At 39.5% G+C, this 22,069-nt stretch overlaps 1 long non-coding RNA gene across 7 annotated transcripts in view; it reads right to left on the minus strand.

Annotated features, from left to right (window-relative positions):
* LOC127143480 (uncharacterized) overlaps nt 1–22,069 on the minus strand; it is a 151,455-nt gene that overhangs the window by 8,427 nt on the left and 120,959 nt on the right. For 5 of the 7 annotated variants that reach the window (XR_007814935.1, XR_007814934.1, XR_007814932.1 and 2 more), the window contains one exon: nt 6,679–6,751. This is a non-coding gene — a long non-coding RNA (uncharacterized LOC127143480). Of the gene's footprint in view, nt 1–5,972; nt 6,065–6,678; nt 6,752–22,069 lie in introns of all 7 variants that reach the window. The other 2 variants (XR_007814933.1, XR_007814936.1) reach the window with 1 other exon arrangement.

The raw sequence follows: 22,069 nt of genomic DNA on the forward strand, positions 1-22,069 counted from the left end.
TGGTTGAATTTGCCTGTTTTCCAAATACAGTTTTACATAAAATTCCCCAAAACTTTCCTGGTTTTGTTCCTGAGTGTGTCCACCAAATACAAAAGACCTGGTCCACTTCTCTGTGTCTAGGGTTGAATGTGTAATGCTCATGCTGAGTGTTAGTTTTTACATCTCGTCAAAGCCTCATTTCAAGCACCCTTGCATAAGCTTTCCCAAGAAGGCAAAACAGTGTTATTAGTAAAATCTGTAGCAACAACTAGGGCTAAACTTAAGCTCTTTGAGTGCAAAAATAAGTTTAAGTCAAATGCTTTAAAGTACAAAATGGCTTTAATGTGGATATCTGCACTGGAAATCCAACACAGAGCCAAGAGAAAGTGGTATCCCAAAATAATGACTACGGTACCTGCCCCCTAAACAGCGACTATAAAGGATTTCCACTCACTAAAGCTGACAAAGCCACTAGGACCTTAAAATATCAATTAAATCTCTTGAGTTTGGTGCAGGGGGAAATATGGGAACTGTGTGTGTGAGTAAGAGAGGGAGAGAAAGAGAGGGAAATAGATGATAATTAGTGGTGACTCAAGGCTTCCCTGACCATAATCCCCTGAACAATCTACATTCATACAGGTGTTCACTAAATCCAATTACCAGAAAAGAAGAAGAGAGGAGAGTGCTAAATTATTATTATAAGTATCAAATAACAGTTCAACCTCTTCCTTTTCCTTTTTTTAGTTGGTAAATAATTCAATTGTCTGGTGCAGCCTTCATCTGGTAGAGTGTTGTAAATATGGCATTTTTCATTAGCGCAGGAAAATAGAGCAAAAGAAAATATTAGCAGGGCATCTACACTTCAATCAGACTGGGAATTTTATAGTGTTTTTTACATTAACAAGCACTTTACAGATGTTTTGTAGAATACGGTCAATAGCCTGAACAAAATATGGATTACATGCAAGAATAAATGATAATCTGTTGGTCCTAGAGCTCTTGTATAACAGCATCTGTGTTTACAGAACCCAACAAAAACAAAGCTGCCTATTTATGCCAGGAGAGCTTGTGTTCTTATAAATGGTACTTGAGCTTTGGTTCGGTGCATGGCTAATTACCTCTGTAAGACTGTCTCTGCTATGTCTTTTGTAGTCCTATGCATATCAGTTTCAATATGTAAGTCCAGATATTGTGTACAGTAGATCCAGTATGTGTCACTGTGGTATTGTGCAGACCTCATCCTCTGATCCCCTGTATGGTTAGCAGACCACAGAGCTCTGAAGGGGCTTTGCAGCTTATTCAAAGCAGTGTACTATTCTATGTGAGCTTCTGTTAGTTAGTTTAGCTTATAGTGGTTTGTAAGTGAAAATCCAGTCTGAAACTAGACAGAGTAGAATCAAAGGCCATCACTCCATGTTCTTATACTCTGGTTCTGGTGCTAAATATGACAAGCCAGACTGGCATGAAATGTTTGCCATTTTGGTATAGTTATTCACAATCCCCAGGAGGATAAGTCTTCATGATTTTGACTATTGACTATCTGATGTTTCCTCCAGAGGCACCATCACACATACACAAGATATCTTATATTCTAATAGATAGGTTGTCATGAAAGCTTTTTCTCTTTGGTGCCAAAGAGGACAAACTCTGTGGATTTTAATGATGTTGTTGCCTTTTCTATAGTGCCACAGACACCACTGATTTTGGTGTCAGACCATGAGTGGGGCTCTTAAAGGCTTTTAGCCATGCTGAGTTCTAAACATTTTAAAGTTGTATTAAAATGTTTGACATGTTCATTTTGAGGTAACATCAGATGTTGCATTTCAAACTAAAATAAGAGTTGTGTTCCCTACTTGGAATTCAGACTCAGAGTGGTTCTAGCACATTTTGGTTGTGACCTGCAGCCAGTATATATTTTATGACATCCTCTGAAATGCAGTGTACAATTTTCATGCAGCTGCCAAGTTGTTCAAACTTATACTTTGATAATTTCAAAAATTGCTGGAAAGTTGCTGCAAAGTGACATCATAGCAACCACTGAAAAACCTTCTGCAATGACTAATCCATGTTGTCAAATCATGTTTGATTTCAGTGTTTTATACTTGTTGGATCAAAGTGTGGTGTCATAAAAATGACTCTGCCTTCTTCTATTTTATAATTCCAGTGTATTACACACTGTTAAAAGTTGAGAGACTTTTGGAGAAGATGGAGGAGCAGAGGGAAGGTGAAGGAGACACACTGAAGTGAGTAGAAAGAGGAAAGAAGAAGAGGACTTGAGACTCTTGCTTCATTCCATCCAAACTTGTAATGGAGGTTTGATTAGCAAGCATGTAATGTACTTTACCCCCACGGCTGGAGACAGAGGGGGAGGAAGGAGGAGAAGGAGGGGTGAAAAGAGTCGAGGGATGGAGGGAGAGGTATAGCAGGAAGGAGGAGGAGTGTATATAGGCTGCCCTCTCAGCAGGTCTCCTCATCTCCCCTCCTCCCTCCACCTCCTCCACTTTATTCCTCCACTCCTTCAGAACAGGACACAAGTCCCCACCCCCCACCCCATTCTAAAATCTAACATCACCTCCTCTGCCTACACACTACACACACACACACACACACACACACACACACACACACACATCGCACCCCATAGCTGCACCATGCTGTGTATGTGGAGGGTGTGGGTGGGGTAGGATGGGGTTGGAGGTCAAAAGCAGGAAGAGTTTTAGTTTTTTGTTTGGCCGCCCCCGTTAACAAGCTGCTTGTCTGTATGCAGGAAGTTGTTTGTGCACAGACACAATGCAAGTTTATTTGAATCCAGCAGGGAAAAGTCGGTTGTGTTATCTCTCGGCTGGTTTTAGGGTTAAAGGCTAAGGAAAATGTTGAGGTAGCATCCATCAGTGTGTTGCTTTTACAAACAGGAGAGAGCAGAAAAGTCATCAGAAAAGAAAAGGGACATGTACCTCAGTCAAAAGAAATGTACATAACTTCCACCTTGTATTTATGTAAAAGTCTACTTTTTAACATCACCATAGATGAAAAACCAAATCAAAACCAGTAACTGTCACAAGTTTCAGAATTGTACTACGCTAAAAATCTACTTTCCTTCTCCAGAAAAAGTATTTGAATCTCAGTGGCTACACTTTTATCTAGAGGAATATTACATTTGTGACCATTCTCCTTTTGTGTAAAGCCTTTTTCAACATGAAAGACTTTAAATTATGGAGGCAAGATACAATCAAAATGTAGTTTTTTTGCATTAAGTACAACTTCCAAGACAAAATAAACAAGATACAACTGTACAGTCAATAGTCATTTAACCTTATAAACACTGCTAATAACCCACTGAATTTGAAAGGACTCTTTTTATTGTTAGGTAAGTCCACTCAATCTTTATAAAAATTAAAACATATTTTCAAAGCTTATTTAGTGTATGAACAATACAATTAAACATGGAATTTCTCTCCATCCGTCTGTGCCTCCCACCATGCCAGATCAGCATTTCTCTTTCCCCCTCTGCCTCGCTGTGCTGTCGGCTCAGGGTGTGAGCAGAACAACGTTAATGTGTGGAGACACCTGACAAGCCCGCTGGCCTTTAGGGCACAGCCTAATCACTCTGGACCCAAACCCATTGGGAATTAAACCTGCAAAACCAAACAGTCACTGTGGGAGCTGGCTGGCATCTGCTGGAACCACTCGAGCGGCTGCTGAGGCAAAGGACGTTACGGACGGCATGTCAGTAAAAATGTGCTTTTTAAAGTGAGAAAAATCTAAGCCCCAGATGGATTTATACACAAACCTGTAGTCCTTTCAATTCCCCCGGAGACTTTATCACTTGCATACCCTATTTATATGTATGTTGGCTGCATTGCAGTTGCAAGACAAATTGTTTGGAGGTTTCACTGAAGTAAAATGCATCACGAGGAGATTCTATTTCTTTTACTGTAGCTGTCTCTACTGGTCATTGATTTTTAACTGTGTCAGTAAATTTGACAGCATTAAGGTCTAAGGGTTGAATCCAGCACACATGCACCAACATAGTCACATGCCACTGTATTAAAAAATGTCCAGAAAATTATAATTCTGCATGACAAGGCAGAGTCTGATAAATTCTGGCATTTGACAACATAAAGGAGGTTTGACAGAGAGAGGCCAAGAGTCAGTCTGAAAATGTCGCTGTAATGTGTTTGAACTAACATTAAAGCACTTTTCCACCATTCAGAGTACAGTAGTGCGTTAACTTTAAAATTAATAGGGATTTTCCAGTGTTTAAAGTACAGTAGCTTGTTAACTCTGGTATCTGTTAAGCCACGCAGGGCCCCTCTCTCCTCTCTCTCTCCCTCTCTCTCTTCAGATGCCCTCATTAATTTTAGATTGGCTCTAAATGAGTCTCCTTCATCGTGGCTGTGGTTTTCTAAATTAGATTCATTTATATTTAAATTGTGAAACAGGCGTGGTTAATGAGAGAATCGTTATTTTTGGGGTTATTTCAGATGGGCTGATAGTTGGGCAGCTCAGTGCTGTGTGAACTGAAGCCACCAGAGGAGGTGCACATGATGTGAAGTGCACAGTATTTGGGCTTTTCTTAAATCACCTATTGACAGGATTTCAAAATAAAGCATTATGAGTGGAAATATTAATAATCTATGAGACCACCGTAGTAGCACAAATACTGCTTTGAACAGTTTAAATGAACAAAAAGGGAGAACAAATAAGGGACTGATGACTTTCTAAAAAATAAAACCTTTTGAATAAGGATATCTGAAATCTTTTCAGTGTGAAGCAAATAAATAAAATTGGGAATAGGGAATAATTTAATCTTCTGTAAGTTTGTTTCTTGAGAAATCAAATGCAAAACTGCTTAGAAAATATTTTTGTTTGTATTTTCTGCATCATTAGAAGAGAGAATATATACTCATACCACATATCCTTGTTTGTTTCTTTTGTTAACACCTAATTTAACACTTAAAACTAATGTGTCACTTTCAACACATCTGTGTAGTTTTCGGCTCCACATGTGCCAAAAACAAATTACAAGACACACATGTTGACTTAACAGGTGCCTCCATTGACACATGATGCCCCGACAAAGCAGCAGGACGCTTCTTGACCTAAACTGCTAAAATTGGAGTGTTGAAAATGTCACATCTGAGGAAACAGAACGTGAGGTGGAACAACAGAGCATCACCCCATCCCCATGAACCAATACATTCCTCTCATAAAAAAAACACAAATCACACAGCGCTTTACAGCTGTACGTCTCCTTACACGGCGTCTTACAGCTCTCAGCGTCCTATAGCAACCCCCAGCTTCTCCCCGCCAGGAATTTGACTGTTAGGAATCTAAGTGCCAGGCGTTTAAAACCTGAGGAATGCTATTGTTCTGGTCACAGCTGCACTAGCACTGGCCTGGCTACTGCTGCCACTGTGTGTGTGCGTGTGTGTGTGTGTGTGTGTGTGTGTGGAGAGGGGAGGTGGAGGAAGGAGGGCGGGAGGAGTCAAAGGTGTGAAAAAGGCAACTTTACGTGTTTCCAGTGCTCTGCGGTCTCATGACAAAGCAGCATATATCTGACAGCAAGCTGACACATTCCTCAGGCCTGGGCAGTTGCAAAGCTCTCTCCACCTCCCACCCTCTCTCCTCTTCTATCGCCTTCCAGCATCATATGTCCTACTTTATGTCTATCATTCTCTTTTTGTGATCAGATAAATGTACACAACACACATGCTAGGCATTACAAAACACACTGAGGTATGTATGCAGAGATGAAGGGGATGATTAAATCCACTGAAAGTTCAGTTGGTGTGGGTATGTTCATTGTAAATGTACTGTAGCTGAGGACTCAGTAAAATATATATTCTATTCACTGAAAATGAACAAAATAAAACATGTTAATATCAGCAACTGACCATTTTATTTTCTAATGTCATCAACACATAACCTTCAGCTAATTAAAAATGCCACTTAAAAAAAAACAAAACAAAACAAAGCAGGACCTTTCTTACCTGTTATCAAATGTGAACCTCATATACTTCCTACTACCCTCTAACAAAGGGCCTTTGGGTTAAGCTTTGGCAAAGCTGCTTTCATTTCCCCTCTGGTGAAATAACAAGATTGCATTAAAAACACTCAACATTAAGATTTAAAATGAAAACAACATCTTGTCTCCTGCACATTGTATTAGCTTTGTTGTGTTTGCAATCTAAACTCTATTTGATTGAGCATCTTGGGCTTTTATTCTCTCTCCTTGCACAATATTCCATGTGATTTTTAAAAATATTTTGTTCTTTGACTGGAGCCACAGTTTCAACGCATTTCGATCAACCACTGCACCACTGGTTCTGTACATGCAAAGTCCATCCTCTGTTGTCTGACTCCCAGCTCTTTTTTTACCATATAAATCAGTTTCCTATATGATACATGCACCGGGAGAGGAAGCACAAGCAACAGTAGTGAGGTGGCAGAGCCCCTCTCTCTCTCTCTCCCCCTCTCTCTCTCTTTCTTTCTAGTAATTACCATCCAGCTGCTTGGAGGAACAATGCTTGGCTCTCTTCCAGACGGCTGACTTCATACACTCTGTGCCACGCTCAATTTGGAGCGCAGCGGAAGCTGGGCATGACTGGCACCCTCCAGGGCATTGCTGTGTCTCTCTATGGGACTCACTGTGTGTGTGTGAGTGTGTGTGTGTGTGTGTGTATTCCCCAAACCTACCGGTCCCCATTTGCCATCCGGTTCATGCAGTGTCCTGGTCTCTTGGTTGCATCTTCACTCTTCTGTTACGTCACTGAGAAAGTAAGACAAAACAAAAAAATTTACTACAAATATTGCCTTAAAATTTTCTGATTTGTTTGCAGTATTTAGATGAAGATCTGGGTAGAAGCAGCAGTGATGGCCAAACAGCACAGGAAGACTGGCACCTATAGAAGCTCAGCCTTCTTTGATGAGTGATTGGCATTTTACTGAAACAAAAATAACCACAACATTATCCATTCAGTGTATTTTTAGTAGAACTGGAGTGGTTGAATTTATAGGAAGCGAATTAATAAAACACCCAGCCTTGGTGAAAAGCTGCTGAGACTTAAAGGTCATAGTTCACAGTGAATCCTTGTACACCCACAACAGTTCCCAATGCTGCCAGATGCAGAGTTGTGTTACCAGGCAACAAGTGGCTACAGTTCAGGCTAGTAACTAAGTTTTCTTCCCTTCTGATGCACTGTAATAAAATTTAGTTGCAGAAAGTTAAAGCCGACTCTGTGGTGTTGTGTTTAACTGATGTGAGGTTTGGCTAAAACTAATGTAGCAGCAAAACTACTAGCAGCCATCTGAATATGAAGAGCTCCCTCATTATAGGGGTCAAAGGAAGCTATTGTTGCCCCCCTTCCAACACATACACACATACACACACACACATACACACACACACACACACACACACACACACACACACATACACCCAGAGAGGATCTGGAAGAGGGATGAGGGTGCTCAGATAAAATCCATCCCCCTAAACACGCATAGTGGATGTATGCATCTAAACCTCCCAGTAGTTGTTGTGAACTCCTGAGCACCAGTGCATACATACAAAAGCATGCATACAAACAAACACACATAGTGCCCCCCCTCATTCCAAACTTGGCTGAATAGAGCGCAGTACGACCCAGCTCTTCCTTCCCCAGCACAATGAGGACCTGTTTGGGTACAGTATGCCCAGTTACCCCAATCTCACTGCCCAAAAAAAGCAACACACACACACACACACACACACACACACACACACACACACAAACACACACTACCAGCCCTCGTCTGGCTCTTACTGTTTCGGACAGAAGGGCATTTAAAGAGCAGAGAAAAACAGCAACAGTTGCTAATTGTTGTGTAACAGTTCGACAAGGAGATAGCTGCATTAAACTTGCCTTCTTTCAGATGGTCACACCATCCAGCTGACATGGTGTGATCCAACTCTAATTTATGACAAGACACTGATTTAATCTACAACAGAAAGCTGTTTAGATAATACACATTAGTACCAAGGTTTCCATTTTCACCATCAGTTTTTATTGTAGGTCATCTACTATAATGAATAGTATAAACTAACTCCACCATCTGAACATTTACAGATGAACAGAACTAATTCTGAGTTTGGATGAAAAGTAAACAGATTATATCGATTTTTGTTCAACAACACTACATGAATACTACTATGTTTTTGGTGGTGTGACTGACACAACAAAAGTGAGGTGTAGTTAAGAACCTTTCCGACCAGGACTTCTAGCCTCTTCCTTCTCTATCATTTAACTATGCTAACAATGATCTTCCATATTTCACAAAAAGGCATAGGTACAAAAACAAATGTATCTATTAGCAGTAGTGGCAGTCAGTGAGGTTTAAGAGTTGCATCCCCTTGTACAGCAAAGTAATATTACTTGACTGAAAAATGTAAGGGTACACTTACACACCTACCTCAACCTAACAGTGATGGAAGTAAAGAGAGTGATAATGAAAACCTGTAGAAAACCAGTGTTACAGGTGTTGCCAATATGTTGTTGTTGTTTTCAGCATCTGAGTTTTCTGTCATCAGTTTGAGCTGACCGCCTAAAGATAACAACAGCCTATGTTATGTAATCTAAACACATTATCATATCTACAGTATATTAACATCTGCCTCGGTACAGTCACTGTATATTCATATGAACTCCACCACGAATACAATAACAGTAATGTCATCCCCCATTTGCAAGGCATGCAGTTGAGGCTGGTGCAGCGTGGCAGAGGGCCAGGCCAAAGCAAACAGAGGTGTGTTTCTGATTTGACTGCTCACTCGCTGCTGTTACAGAGTTAATACAGTGACATAGCACAGTGTCCAACAAAACGGTTGTCGGTTTGTAGGAACCAAATGAGAGTCTTAATGACTTATTCCAAAGTTTGTGTCTGTTTTGCTTTTCTAAAAAAAGTGTTGAATGCTTGGTTTTGAAATATTAAATGGTTTTACTTTCCTTAACAGTACATCGCTTTACAGTTGGTTTCAGTTTAAGTTTCCAGTTGGGTTTACAGTTGGTATTCGGTTTGTATTAAAGACAGCTACTTTTACCTTCATAAAAAATACCTCACTTTACAGTTGAAGTTTCAAACTGTATTTTACAGTCGGGTTTACTTCAGTGTAATTTACAGTTGTTTTTTAGTTTCCTAAAAGTACTTTCACTTTCTAAGTTGGAACATGTGTACAAACCAAATAATCCTGTTTTATTCCAGTGTAAATGTATATGTAGAAAGACTTTTGCTTATACAAATGGTGGCTAAAGAGGTATACACTGCATGACTGTATATTATTATACATATGTCAATGTATAATTGGGCATATGTATACATGTACAGTAGAAGTGAGTGTACGCTACCTATACTATGTCCATGTGTGTATGCATTACATGAATGTGTTTACCAAGCTTGTTAACGCAAGTGCATATGTGTTAATTTCTGTGTGTGTGTGTGTGTGTGTGTGTGCATGTGAGAGAGAGAGCTTGTGTTACTGTGGACGTGTATGTGTGTTAATAGCACAGGGCCCCCAGGCAGGGCCCCCCACAGTGTCCAGGGGGATTGTGGGTAGTTGGGAGAGGGTTTGGATTCTGGCTTTGTTTGTCTCTGTGTGCTGACATCACTGTGCTGATGGCACCAAATCCCCCGTTCTACTGCACACAGCACTTTCTATACAAAACACCAACACACGCACACACAACCTAACACACACATACACACACACTCAGTACAAGTTATGCCAACTTGGCCAAAAAAAGTGCTTTCTCTTTTTAACACACATGCAGACATCCATGTTTGCACATATGAACACAGACCGGGGATGAAGTGCGATCATATATTTGGTCTCCTGCAGAAACTTAATTTGACAAATGTATATTTTCAAATACACATTTGACATTGTCTTCCACCTGTTGATAAAGTTTTATGACCCAGTTACGCCTTCTCTTATCAACATCAACAACTAGAAACTCAATCAATCACTCTATATATTTATATATTCATATATACAGACCGGTGATAAAAAGGAAGGAGGAAAAACCAACATGTGCCACCAGAACAGTTTTAATGCTCCTTGACATTGTGGAGGCATTGTCATGGTGCTTCTCCACTCATTTTTCAGGATTCTCCTTTAATTTGTCTGTATGTATACACATTTTGTTTTTAATTTTGACCTTATCAGATATAGTGTAACTGATACTTCAAAAGTACATTTATTACATCATAATTCCCACGGTCACATCTACAGGTAATACACTACACAGCTCACGGTATTTAATCATATTATATTTACATGTTTTTTCTTTGTACATAAAGAGTATTTCACTGTCTCTTCAGAGCTGCAGTATTTCCATACGTGTTGTCCCACACACATACGTCTATTTGCTAATAAGCTCAGTTATCTGACTCTGTCTTTACACAGCCTGGTTAAACATTAACTAGGAGCCTTTCTCTTCCCTCCAGTGCTGTCTTTGGTATGTATGGAGTTCAGAGAAGAGCGGGAGTAGTCGGGTAATCTGGTTGACGACACTTCCTGGGTAGTGATTTTTCTTTCATCACTGAATTGTTTATTGAGAAGCAAGGACTTAGTCAACCTTTTTCACTGAAGAACTAATGCACTTTCAGTCTAGCAGCAGCAGTGTTTATAAAGAAAAAGTTTTCAGAACAGGTAAATGAGGACACTCAATAGCATGTATGAAGCAGCTGTAGGTTGTTATGTTAGACGTAGTCTCTTCTTTGAAAGGAGCAAACACACTGTTTATAGTGTGTTTGTTGTACAAATATAGTATTATTTATTTACTATCTGGGGATAGGGATTTAATGTCTTGCTCAGGGGCACTTTAGTAGGGCAGTTGCTTGCTGAAATAGTTTCAACCTGCATTCTCTGTCTGAATTGCAGTCTCTAAAACCACTCAGCCTCCCTGATGCCCTGGTATGGTTTTGTAGTTTGTAGGGCATACAGGGACTTAATATGGTCATGCAGGCACCTATCTGCGCGTAGAAATTGCAGAGACACAGAAAAGACATGGGCAACACGCATACATACACACACAGAAACTCACACAACCCGCTGCTCCTAAGGACCCGGGAAAGCTGATGGGATGGACCCAGCACTCAGAGCCACTCAAAGCCAATCAAAGCTGATGATAGTTCAGACATTTACACCATCCATCCACTGCGTCTCTCTCCCTCTCTCACTCTCACACTCACATGCACACAAACATTTTATAAAAATGTCTTCAGGTGATCGCCATTATCGTTACCGTACCAGTCACACAAGGAGGGAAAGGGAGGGAAAAACGAGAGAGGCGGCAGATGTAGACAGAAAAGGGAGGAAAAAATGGAGAGGATATGAACATTGAGCTCTGTGAGGATTTGAACAAGCGATTGGTGGTAGAATTTGAGCAGCAAACTGAAAGCTGACTCATGTTTAATTAGATGTGTTGTGAGTACTTCATATGAACAGATCCTTATGGTGCATTTGTTGTGTTGTACATGACTGTCCATACAGGGCTCTGCAATTATTGTATCTACACAAAAATAAGTTATATTTCCACAATATTATCATTTTAAGTAAACAACTTTGACATGCTCAAGTGGCTCCTGAATTTTTGCACCACAAAACATAAACAGACAAATCACTGTCTTTTAACACTCAACTGTCTGCTGTACTTTTGGGGGTTCAGTTGACACTTTGCTGTAAATCACTCATAGGCTCAAAAAGACACAAGTTTAGTTGAATGAATGATGGTAAACACAAGTGTCATTAATCAACTTGACTCAAATTACCTCCAAGTAGCTGTTTAGTGTCTCCCAATAATTTCACTCTCTTGTTTTAAGAAAATTGTGTTTAGTAAAGTGTTTTTAAGGTCTGTTAGTAATGACTATTGATTCAAGGTCTTTATTAATGGGTAAGAAAAAATTCAATCATTATATATAATGCTGTGTGTCAGATGAACAAATAAGATCATGATGTTTGAAGTTTTTGAAGAGACAGGGTCTGTTTTCAGTGCATTTGAGTCAAACTGAACTATCAGTTTATTCAAAACTCAAAAGGTAATTACAGTAACAAAACAGTTCATTAGTTGACTCAGAGAAGACTAATGAAGCCAAAAACTATTTCCTAAAAATCTAATGTATAATTAGTTATTTCAGAAACTGTCTTGGTGATGTTTCAAGTCATTTTTAGGAATGCTAGCATTACCAACTTACAATTTTTATTTTTTGCAATTTATTATAAAGAAAAATACAGAAGAATCTGTACAAGTGATTCAAAATGGTCTACATATACATCATCCTGATTAAAGATTTATCATCATTATTAGTTAACTGTAATTACAGTTATCATATAGTTATTATAGGTGCCTGTAATAAAGTGAAAATTACTTCTATAGTACTCCTGCTTTCACTCAATGCACATGATCTACCACCTCAGGGGGTGACTTGCTACATTTCCCAGAATGCTTCTAAACAACCTGCAGAGAATGAGCCTGAAATATTTTAATTTATCAACTAAAAAAAGCAACAGTAATACAAAAAACATACAGAAGAGAAACTGATAATGTTTCTGAGGTGAGGAAGCAGCTGTAGTAATGAGCACGCCCACAGACACACACACACTCAGTATACACAATTGCATCCATGCTCACTGATACTCCAACCCATTTTCCCAACGGTTGAAAACTTTTTAATAAACTTTTAATGACCACTCCAAGAACACACCCTATCCGCTGAGTACTGCTTCTCAAATGCTTTACTCTCTCTCTCTCTCTGTTACTCACACACACACACACACACACACACACACACACACACACATAGAGAGGGTCCTGTCAGGGCTAACTAAGCAGAGTGGCGGGCAGGGCAGCGTTTGGATTGGCTGGACAGGGGTTGCCGGGGGTTACTGTGGATTTGGTGGACCACCTGCTGAGACTCAGCCGCCAACTGACTGAAAACATTTACATCAGAAACCACCTAGGATAGAGACGGAGGAATAGAGAGAGAAAGGAAAAGAGAGAGAGACAGAGAAACTATGAGAGAAAGGAAATTGAGAAAAAAAAGACTAAAGACTAAAGTTTGTACTAAATATCGGAAACGCTGTTTTCATGTTTAGATAACCTGATTTCCTCTTCCTGTTGCCTCAGAGCTTAAATAGTATTGATGCTGCCATACTGGCCTTTAAAAACAAATAATTCATATTTGGCAGTGGGGCAAGAAGAACAGAAACTTAATTTATGATCAGTTTCCCACAAAAACCCAAAGAAAATGCTAGAAATCTTTCTAACGTTGGTATTTTTGTAGTACAGAAGAAGGTTCCAGTAGCTTGTTGTTTCATAGACTTAAGCTCAGTTTTTACAACCTGCCTACTTAGTTGTGTTTTACAACATGTGGGGCTGAGGGGGCTGCACCTGCAGTGGCAGTGTGGTGGCAGTGGAGGACTTCATGTGTTTGCTCGTGGTGCAGCAGCAGTTTTCTGAGACTGATGAGCTGAAACTACATTCCCAAAGCTGGGGAGTGTTGTTCAAGGTGTCCGTGTGAGTCGAGTCTACACACAGCCAGAGCTGTTTATGTGCCCAGGGAGTGTTTGGCCCACAGTCAAGGCAACAACAAAGTTTCATTGACAACAACACAAAAGGTTTGGTGACCGTTGGGCCTTGGCTGGGCCAGAATTAATGTTTTTGTTTTTTGGGGTGCTGGTCCTGTACCAGCTTCTGTGTCGTTTACTTCCGGAAAACATAACTGTACTTGCTTTGGATGGATTGAAGTGTCAGCTCACTGCCAAAACGGATTTAGGTTCATTCTCCAACTTAAGCATTTACTTCTGCACATATATTTTTACTTTATGTTACATTAATAATATAATACATTTTACTACAAAGCATCTATTTGATTGTTTCTACACAGTTACTAAATTTTGATAAAACAAAAGTATATGAAGTACTTTAAATAAGCTTTACTTTGACGAGCTACAATGCTAAAATTTTGCTAACATATTCATATAAAGGTAATTAACATCACCAAATGAGTCATTATGCAAAATGAGCATTTTTACCATGGTAATTTTGTTAACACTACTGTAGTTTTTCATCAGTAAAACTTTCAATACTTGTTGCCTTTTAGAAAATTAAAATCTACTGAAAATTAAAGAAACTTTCATGAAAGTAAATTTGACTTTAACTTGAAATATATTATTTAAAACTGTGGTATTGACTCATTTACTTTACTTTCCCTTTCTTTAGGAGGCACAGTTTTCTTTCATGTTATATGAGCATAAAAGCAGCAGTCACTGAGGTTTAAGTTTGCTGATCATCATACTAAAGGGATGGAAATGAACACCAGAGTAACTGAACTGCAAAAAATCCAATTATAACAAAGAGTAAATCCGAGTCAGATATCGCTCATAATCAGCTTAATTTCAATCCCAGAAATTGAAAAAGTTCTGGTACCACAACTGTTTTAGATGCAGGGCTTTGCAGTGGCCCTTTGCCCCTCCAAAAACATCTATTCCCCCACCTCATCCCCTCATGTATAAGGGCCCAGGCCCATGTGGGGGTCCCCTCAACACCCCTACTCTCTGCTTAGGCCCTGTGTTTGTGTGTGTGGTGTGCGGTGTGTGTGTGTGTGTGTGTGTATGTGTGTTTGTGGGTGGGGGATTGGGGGGGACTTACTCTGACCCGCAAACTGACCTCCTCAAACTTCAAACTGAATACTTCTGGCAGTTACCACGACGACAGAGCTCTCCAAGCCTTATCCTACTTACTGAGACGAGACGAGGAGCGAGGAGGAGGAGGAGGAGAACAGGAGCGAGAAAGTAAAGAAGAGAGGGACAGAGAACGGTGTGGACAGAGAGAGAGAGAAGAGAGAGCGACAGAGCGAGAGAGTGAGAGAGAGAGAGAGAGGTGGGGGGGCACAGAGGGAGGGCAGCCAGGCAGAAAGCGAGAGTTGCTGCTGTTGCATCTCTGTGTTTTTCATGAGTAGACAGTTTACTGGGAGATTATTCACAGTCTGGTATTTAGCCTTATTAGGCCACTGCTCCCAATACAGACTTCCCCTCCCATCATCCACGGCCACACTGAGGCTTTTTATGTTCATTTGTTTGTTTGGAGATGATATGTATTTTCATTTTTCCTGTCTTCTTAAAGTATATATTAAACTTTTATTCAATGCACATTGTGTCCTTCCTGCTGTTACCTTACAATAGAGTTGCAAAGTGGGGAAAAAAGTTATTTTGGGCATCCGCAGACCCTGAAGTAAAAGCCCTGTTCAATTTCTCCATAGACAATGTGTGAGTGACAGGCAGTTGGAGCACATCCAAAACTTGGACGGACATAAAACTGTTCTGGTTGTATAATCACTAGTAAAGATGAGCAGCTGTGTTAGTAAATATCTGATAAAGGCCTCACCCTGTGCACATAAAAACTTGAGGAGAAAAGTCAGCTATGACTATTACTACCCTAAGAGCATTTCAGTGGGAAACTTCCAGTCACAGACTTTAAAGTTCTATTGCATGCTTTGCTAATGGTGAACTGAAACTACAAAGTACGCTTACAGTTTAACATCACACTGTTTCCTAATTTTGCTCCTGCTTGACAAGGGTTACGATAGCTACATCCACTCAAGGTCTTTGGTTCCACCATGAACTCTCTTTTTCCTTGAGAGACCAGGGTCATTTTTTGATGAATTTGGAGAACTTTATGCCACAGTTTTTGTTCCTAATTGTAATGACAATTTCTTTTGAATTTGCTACAGCTCTGACTGGCTTCTTCTCCAAAGCAACCACTTCCAAATCTAATGGGTATTGTAGTATTAAGTGCTATCTTCCATACCAAACTGACTGATAAAACATTTTCCCAGAAACAAAGTTGAAATATTTATATAAACACAAACCCCATGCACTGTTATTATCCGGAGGATAATACGTCAGAGTTGAGGAACACTGCAAATATCACTGAAAGAAAGCTTTGACATTGGATTTTGTAGGAGAAGTTTACTCAGATCAGATTAATAAGATTGGTTTGCCTTGAATTCACATTTCAATTTTGCCATTTATAGAAATGATGTTTGTTAGATCATTTATATCCACAGTATTTTTCAGTAATTTTTAATATTAACCAAAGAGTTTTTCAGGCTGCACCTCTTCACGAGTTGTAAAGTATTTAGTATATGACATTTTATGGTTAACAGCTTCCTTTAAGTGCCATAGAAACCTCCCTCCTTGCTGCTAAATATCCTGTAGCCCTGTTAGAAAACATGGCCAGAGGGTCATTCCCGCTAACAGAGATTCACACACAGCAAGAGTCCTGTCAACCAGACTAAGTGAGTGCATGTTAGATAGAGACAGTGACAGAAAGAGAGACAGACAGAGTAAAAGAAACAAGGCCTCTTATCATTGTATGTGTATATGCAATTGTGAATGCTTGACAGTGTTGACTTGAGAAGAGCAATTCAGTGAGATCTGATAGAAGGCGACTTGGAATCAATAGTTTCCGTGTGTGCTACCCGAGGCTAGCTGTCACTCACCGGCCCCGAAGACTGAAGTGATTGATCCATCTCTGCTTTAATCGGTGCTCAACAGCCTCACCTGGCTCGTTCCCAAGGCCACACACTCTCTATGTCCACAGGACGAGCCAAAACTCTCAGTACTGGGACAGTTGGGAGCAGTTAATGTTGCCAAATGTCCCGCCTGTCCCCGGTACTGCCAGTGCTGTTGACTCACCACAAGCATAGGCACATAATGCAGCATGTCCTGTCCTTTTCTGCACTGACTTATTCAGTCCTTTCATGTCCCGTCCTTCATCTCCTGTCCTATAATGCGATTTTGTCCTCTCTTGCAGTGTCCTGTTCCGTATTATCTATAACAGCTTGTCCTGATATATACTGTTCTGTCCTTCCTTTTCTCCATCATGTCCTGTCCTTTCTTTATCTTTCTTCTCATGTCCCGTCTCATCCTGCTTGTTCCACCCCTGTCCTGCTCAGTCCAGTCCTTTGTAGTCCTGTCCTCATCTGCCCTGTCCTATCATAACCAGTCCTCCTATGCCGTAATATCTTCTACGTCCTGTCTTGGTCTGTTATATGATATATTGTCTTATCGTGCTTGTTCTTTTAAGTCAAGCTTTATCTTGTCCTGTCCTCCTCCTACCATACTGTTCTGTTATGTCTTGTCCTTTCCTTTCCCGTCCAGACCAGTACATGCTTGTTTTGTCCTGTCCTTCTCTGTCCAGCTGTCGCTCTCCTGTCCTGTAGTGTCTTATTCTGTTATGTCCAGTCATATACTGTCATGTCCTATACTGTAGAGGTCATGTCCTGACTTGTCCAGCTTGTCCACTTCCTGCCATGTCCTTTCCTGTTGATTAAGTCCACTTCTCTCTCCTCCTGTCCTGATCTGTAGAGCCTGTCCCCATGCTATATTTGTGCACTGACAATATATAAACCATTTTACTTTCAACATTATTAAAACTGTGCTTTTAAAATGAAGGATGTTAGTAGAATCTTTTATAAATATTCACCTCCATTAACAAGAAACTGAGACCCAACAGGCTGCGACGGTGAGATAAAAACCTCTAAATCAAATTTCCCATTTTCTTTTTTGAAATGTACCTTCTTGTCACCTCAGTTCAAATAATTCTTCACAGTCTTTAACAGCATGTTCTTATGAAGACATTTTTCAACACAATTTTCTGTGTTGAATCTTGCTGAATAAAATCCTATATGTGAGAAGGAATCATTGACCTGTGGCTCTAGTTCTTGCTATATTCACTCCATTTTATATGCTGTACCAACCTTTCCCGTCTTCTTATATTTTGATTTTTTTTAATGTCCTAATTCATTTGTCCGTTCCATCCTGTTCTGCCACATATTGTCACATTTCATCCTGCTTTGTTTTATTCTATTCTTTTATATAATACTTTTATATACACAATATATAATACTATATAATATTTTTTTGTATAATTTTGCACTATTCTGATGTATTTTTTTCTGCTGCGCTTTGTTCGGTCATATTGTCCACTGTTGTTCTACTGGTAGCCACCCACAGACTCTGTGTAGGTTGTAAAATTGTTTACTGCTTCTATTTTAATATGTTTTTAAAGAAAAGGCTGCTTTAACAACCTAGTCTAATTTGGTTTTTACAATATGATACAATTTTACAAAGATAATTGCTAAAACTGAGTAGAACTGACTTCAGGTGTAAACTACAGAAATTGTGGCCAGAAATAATAGTATTTAACCCTCTTATTTGTTTGGTACACAAACATGACAACCAGCACTCACTTAAATCATTTTTTTAGACCTAACATTTTATTAGTACTAGGCTGTGTATCATGATGACTTAATCTGCAGTTGGCTTTTGTATACAAGTTATTGTATTGATTGTCCTGACATCAAAAACGAGCAGCGTAATCTAATGTGCGTCCTGTGGGGTCACAGTGGGAGAGAGAGATGATGTTCACATTAAAGCAGCGGCTATGAACATCAACTGTCCGGGCTAACGGGCCTCAAACCTCCCTCAGGGCTGCGTCGCACGTTTTGAGCTCCGTCAGTTGGTAAATCGGTAAGTGATCCTGGCTGTCATTTAATCAATATGAACAGGCAGCAGCTGTCACACATCATCGTCTACCCTGGGGGTCATTCTAAAGACGCAACATAACAAAAAAAAAAAAAAAACCTTGTGTGTGTATGTGTGTGTGTCTCTTTTCATGTTTTATTTGATCCATTTTTCATAGGCCTTTACTGTTACAACCAGGCTATTGAAGAGCAAGCTCAGGTTTCTTTAGTGTTATGGTCGAAGTACAGGGGGTTATTATTGAAGTTAACTACTTATATATTAAATTAATTCATTACGTATTAAAAGAAGCACTTATTTCATTTAGAGTCAAAATGATTGACTGATTAATTGTTCATGATTTAAGAAACTTACCAAGCAAAAAAGCCAAATATGTCCTGTTTTATATCATTGTAAATTCAATATATCGTGGACTGTCAGTTCCTTGAGTGCTTATGGAGTTGTGATGTTCATTTTAAACAGTTTCTGACATTTTACAAAATTAATGATACATTTTTAAAAATGAGAGATTAGGTGATGGTGAAAATAAAAGAGCAGAAAAGTTGCCCTGTCGTTAAAGGTAAAACTTAAAATTTAAGATAAAGTCTTGACAGTTTAACAGAGCACTGCATAATCGTTTAACCATGAGAGCAGTATAGAATAAATAGAATAACATGGCAGTAAACTTTACCTTTCTCTTAAAGATATATAAAGACATTGGATTCTTTTAAAATCCCAAATGATTCAAAGCATGCAGCAGTAAAGCATTCTGTGTTTCCCTGCATTGATTCTGGACAGACAACTGAGCTGATGACAGGAAGGGTTTCAGGATGTTATAGCACTGCAGGGGCTATTCCTCTCCTCTTTCCTCTTCTCCTCTCCTTTCCTTACTTTCCTCTCCTCTCCTAACGTGAGACAGTGAAATCTCATCCAGCCACTCTGCCTGCCCTTATAGCCAGCAGGGAGGGACATGTCATTTCACTTGTGTGCATGTGTGTGTGTGTCCCTTACTGTGCAACACACAATGACGAGAGCAGAGGGAGGAGGCAGGTGGGGGGGTGACAGGGCTCTGATCTCTCAGATAGGGAGATAGCCACCTGATTCAAATGGCTCGCTTGTTCCCGGCAGTCACTTGATCGGCGTGTGAACTGACTCCTCTCTTATTTACAATCAAATGCTGCTACACTGACCTGCCCAACCCAACCCAGGCCAGACCTGTCTCCTTCTCTCCCTCTCTCTGTCTGCCCTATATATTATATTGCCATGTCTCTCTCTTTCTCTCTCCCTCACTCCCTCACACATATACACATATACACACACACACAGGCACATACAAGTATACTCAGAAATGCTGTGAAGGAAACTTCCAGAGATGAAGCTTGTTATAATCACACAATCTCTTGAAATACAAGACTAAAACTGGGAAAATGCAGATCTTTCTGAGCATTTGACATCATGTGATAATAATGCTTCATGATTCATGCAGTAGCAAAAGCATTTTGAGAGTAAACTGAGGGAAAAAGTGAGTGGTTATGGTGACAAGAGAAATTAAAGTATATAGATTACTATATGAACGTACTGATCAAAAGTCACAGTAACACTCAGGCACATCACAATTAGCTCTGATCTTTGATGATTTCCCTGAAGAGAAAAAAAAAGAAAAAAGAAAAGTTTGTTTTGTGATTTAAGATTGAAGACAAAGTTCAATTCATATTTAAGTTTCTGTTTTACATTTCTAATTACTTGGATGATTATAATAATGGTATTATGATGATGTAAGAAGTTATGTTGACACATTGCACCACTGCAGTGCTGCACTGCTGTGTCTTATGGGCACATTGATGTGCCAATAAATAACTAAGTACGCCATAAAATAAAATAAAATTTGAAGGGTTTCAGTGAGTCTAAAACTTTTTATACTGCACAAATATTCTTACTTGTAGCTCCATTTATATTTGTTTTACTATAAACATTATGGAAATGGTTCTATTTGATGTTCCTGTACTGCAAGAACCCAATTTCCTCACTCGTACTATTGAGACTTCTTGTTATCTAATCTAATCGGCGTTTTAATGTTTCATGTCTACTCTTAAGATGATAGTGAAGATTTTGCAAAGACTAAAGTTAGTGTTATGCATTCCTTATCCATAAGTATAAGTGGGAATTTCGTCATCAGAGGGTGTATGCAATGCTCTGTGCGGATGCAGCCACTGCGTTACAAGGGCAACAAGTACATATGTGCTTCTCTGAGTGGACCAGAAAGTAGTACAATAACAAAATCTATGTGTCCACAAAGAAGCAAAATCACTGTGTTGCACAGATTAAACTGCAGACAGGATTTAAAGACTTAATGTTCGACTTTGAAGGGGGGAGGAAGTGGAGAAAATAATACACATACAATAAAAATGTAAAAATTAAGTTTTTTTTTTAACAGAAGTATCTGGTGGACAATCACAAATGCCCATTTAAAATTCTTCCAAATGTGTCTTGGTCTGAGTCAGGGAGAAACAACTTGCATCTGCCTGCCTGTCTGTCTGCCTGTAACTGTCCTGTCTGATTATCTCTCCCAGTTGGCCCCGAGGGGACACCCACACTGAAAGAGGCCACTCTTCCATTCAACAACAGCTTCTGTCAGAGAGACTAGAGAGGGAGAGGGAGAGGGAGAGAGGGAGACCTCAGAGTCACCAGCTCCAGAATAGCCTGATAGTGACTGATGCAATCAATCGAAATCTACACTACAGTCAACACGATCGACTGGGAACGAGGTTTTACGCATAATAAAAGAAAATTGCTCTTCATACAGTGGGAGCTGAACAAATGCAGAAATGTTAAGATGGAAGGGTCCGCACAATGTTTTCATTTTTAGTTTCAACTGTGCACATCCTCTGTCTGCATCTCAGGAAAGCAGCAGAGGATGAGGGGTATATTATATATTAACACAAAATTAGATCACATACAATATATAACATAAGTGTTTGACTCTTATCAGCCACAGCAGAGTCTACACCAGTCAAAACAAACTGATGTATAGATATTTAGTGTCTAAATGAGCTCTGTGTTAGATTACAGATGTGAGATACGCTATAATCTGTAAGATGACAAGCTGTCTGATTCCATTACAGCCTTAATTATGATATTATGATGACATTATTATCATCTTAAAGATTGATAGTGCCAGTAAACTGACTGTGTTACAGCTTTCAGGAGCTGTGATGTTAAATGGTCAATAATTAAGAGGGAATTCCTTCTTGATAACATCTCAGCTGTAGGTGTGAGTTAGTAAAATGTATTTTATGAAGAGAGTTCACTCATTAAGTTTCATTAATCGAGCTTTTTTGAGAAAAGGTTACTTAGAGAGTGAAAAAAACGGAGTTCAGTCAGGTTTCACAGCTATAGATTCTTCATTTTTGTGAAAAATACATAATGTTTAAAGAAACCTATGACCCATACTTTTAAAAATTTCAAAAATGCTGGGTAGAAATGGTGATTCACTTAGCGAACAAGGAGAGTGCAATGTAAGTAAAGCAG

Source organism: Lates calcarifer, linkage group LG17 (assembly GCF_001640805.2).
Source record: "Lates calcarifer isolate ASB-BC8 linkage group LG17, TLL_Latcal_v3, whole genome shotgun sequence".
Taxonomy (NCBI): domain Eukaryota; kingdom Metazoa; phylum Chordata; class Actinopteri; family Centropomidae; genus Lates; species Lates calcarifer.